Below are 3,169 nucleotides of genomic sequence, written 5' to 3' on the forward strand. Positions count from 1 at the left end.
TTTCATAAGGAAGACATATATACCAACATATCTCTGCTATTGTGTATCTCGTAGATAGCATCTCAGTGGAAAGTCAAAACTTTATTTCAAAAAATCTTTTAGGAATATTAGCAAGTTAGAACATGGCATTTCTACAAAGATAATTAACACCTCAACTTAACTCTGAAATGGTTCCTTAGATGTTAGAAAATGATATGATATAGTGTGGGCTGACAGAATTTAATTTAAAAATAATGTTGAATTTGTTTGAAAATATTGGGCTTATTAAAAATTCATTTTGATTGTCTTAAATCATATGCATGTGATTTATTTTATAAATGAGTTGAAATTTTATAATAGCAATACAGATGCTAATCACCACATAATTTTCCTCTTTTCTTGGTGCTGAATATGGCAGACATTTCTAAAATTCCAACCTTTAATAATTTAATGATATTTTACATTTCTTCCTTCTGCACATAATATAAAATTGATGGCTATATAAGCTCTTAAATCCACTGACTTATCTGATATTTTTCTTGTTGCTTTACAATGACAAAGTACTAATTTCTTCCGAATATACTTTCTTTGAACACAGGGCAGATTGGCCCATCCTGCCAGTAATGCAAGGACGATGAAAAAACAAAGCACGTCGTTAAGTGTGCCTACCACATTTGTGGCAGGTGTGAGGCTTCTGAGAAACAGGTGTGTGATGAGTGTGACATGGCCTTCCACCTGTACTGTCTGCAGACACAGCTCATCTGTGTCCCCCCTAAGCCAGAGTAGTTAGTACTCGAGTGAGGTGGTACAAGCAGGGGAGAAGCAGAAGAAAAGCAAGAAGGCAAAGATGGCATCAGCCACTTCCTTCTCCAGGTGGGACTAGGGCAAGGGCATGGTATGTGTGGGCTGTGCCACAGATTGTGCCTGCCAACCACTTTGGGCCCATCCCTGGGGTCCCAGTGGGAATCTTGAGGCGCTTCAGAGTCCAGGTCAGTGAGTCCGGCGTGCACCAGCCGCATTTGGCAGGGATTCATGGCCGAAGCAACGATGGTGCCTATTCACTGGTGCTGGCTGGTGGCTATGAGGACGATGTGAACAAAGGCAAGTTTTTCACCTACACTGGGATTGGTGGCAAAGACCTCTTGGGCAACAAGCATACAGCGGGACAGTCCTCTGACCAGAAGCTCACTGCCACTCCCCAATTAATAAGAAAGATACGGAGGCTGAAGACTGGCACCAGGCGAAGCATGTGTGTGTGTCCCGAAACGTGGAGGGTTTGAAACACGGCAAGTATGCACTTGCAGAGGGTAACTGCTACATGGGCATCTACGAGGTGGTGAAGCGCTGGCCGGAGAAAGTGAAGTCTGGCTTCCTTGATATCTCCTTTGACCGGATGACACAGAACCAGAGCCCTGGACCAGAGAGGACAAGGACCGCACTCAGCAGCTGAGGCTCACTATGCGGTACTCTGAAGGCTACTTGAAGGCCTTGGCTAACAAGAAAAGGAAGCACCTGGCCAAGGCCTTGGAGCAGGGACCCTCATCTTCCAAGATAGGCAAAAGCCCAGTCACCTCAAGCCTCCAAGTCTCTAAGAAGAGCAAGCTGGAGCCCTACACACTACCAGTGCAGCAGGCCAGCCTCATCAAGGAGGACAGAGGCAACGCCAAACTCTGGGATGACGTGTTAAATTTGCTTCAAGATGGGCCCTACCAGATCTTGCTAGCAAGGTAAAGGAGGCTTTCAGGTGCATCTGCTGCCAGGAGCTGGTGTTCAGGCCAGTCGCCACTATGTGTCAGCACGTGTGTAAAAACTGCCTGGACAGGTCCTTCTGGGCCCAGGGGTTCAGTTGCCCTGCCTGTCGCTATGACCTGGACCACAGCTCCCCAACCCGGGTGAACCAGCCCTTGCAGACCATTCTCAACCAGCTTTTCACTGGCTATGGCAGCAGCCGCTGATGCCAAGACCCAGGCCAGCGGCCCGCGGTTCCAAGTTCATAGTGGGTTTAGGTTGAAGGTGTTGTCCTTCCACGTCTGTCCCTGTCGACTCTTCTGCGCTGGTCGTCAGTGCACCTACAGGAATCCCATGTTCTGGCTGTCAGACTAATGTTTTCCATCCCTCTTTCCTTTTTTTTTTTTTTTTTTTTTCTTTTTTTCTTTTAAACAACAATGCCTGTGATTTTTTCTCCAAGAGGAAAAAAAAAACTTTTTTTTTTTTTTTTTTTTTTTTTGTGGAGATTGGTTTAGACACTTTTGAGCCCCATATCAGACTTCATTGTCACGTTGGCAGGGGTTCTCTCCCCATACCAGACGCCTACACCCATCCGCAGCCATATTTGAAAAGCACAGACACATCTTCCTGGCAGCCATTGTGTACTTTATTCAAGGAGCCTACAGGCATCCTCAGGCCTTCATAGGACACCGGGACAGGGCCATGGGCAAACCTCAGCCCTGGCCTCCATTTGATGACACAATCACAGAGGGACATGGCTGTGGCCTTGGGCCAGGGGACCAGCTGAGCTGAAGCTGCATGTGCCTTGGGCTTGTGACTTCTTCACTACCCTCACCAGAAAGCCATTGGATGCCCACCTGGGAAGTCTGGCTTTCAGAGTACACTGGCTGGGTGGGTTTCATGGAGGGCTGAGATATATCAGTTCCATCTTTTAAAGTGGAATAAATGATTTACTCAATGAATTTATTTTGTAGTTACAGCCTGTACTGAGGAAGATGTTTTTCTTGGTTGGCTTTTGTTTATTTTGTAACCTGTAACTTTACCAAAGTATAAAAGTATATCTCATAAAAAAAGGTACTGCAGGCTGACTGGACAGCACAGTTGTTTGTTTTTCTTGTTAGATTGTTAACATATTGCAAGAAAATGAAATTCCGTGTTGATATTTTCTAAAGTTCCATATTTTTTGTCCAGATTTTAGATCTCAAATTTCTGCAGATAAAGCAAAGAAAAAAAAATGTAGAGAGCTACTCTCTATGACTTGTCATTATAAAGAATCAAAAGGTACAGTGAAATCTTTTATTGTTTCTACAAAAATAGTAGACTTGCAGCAAGGGTGGGAAAATAAACAGTGCTAAAGGTAAATAATATGATTTCAGAACTTTATTCAAGTGGTTTGCCTGTCTTTAGTGCATTTGTATTTCATCAGGTAATCATTCTTTTAGTTGGGCATTGCTTATGATTC

General features: G+C 44.2%; 1 pseudogene across 1 annotated transcript; it reads left to right on the forward strand.

The window, feature by feature from the left end:
- Window positions 1–573: 573 nt before the first annotated feature.
- LOC308439713 (E3 ubiquitin-protein ligase UHRF1-like) lies at window positions 574–1,934 on the forward strand (annotated as a pseudogene). Its single transcript has one exon. The product of its transcript is annotated as an E3 ubiquitin-protein ligase UHRF1-like (transcript).
- The last annotated feature ends 1,235 nt before the right edge of the window (window positions 1,935–3,169 follow it).

This window comes from Micromys minutus (genome assembly GCF_963924665.1).
Source record: "Micromys minutus genome assembly, chromosome: 1".
Taxonomy (NCBI): domain Eukaryota; kingdom Metazoa; phylum Chordata; class Mammalia; order Rodentia; family Muridae; genus Micromys; species Micromys minutus.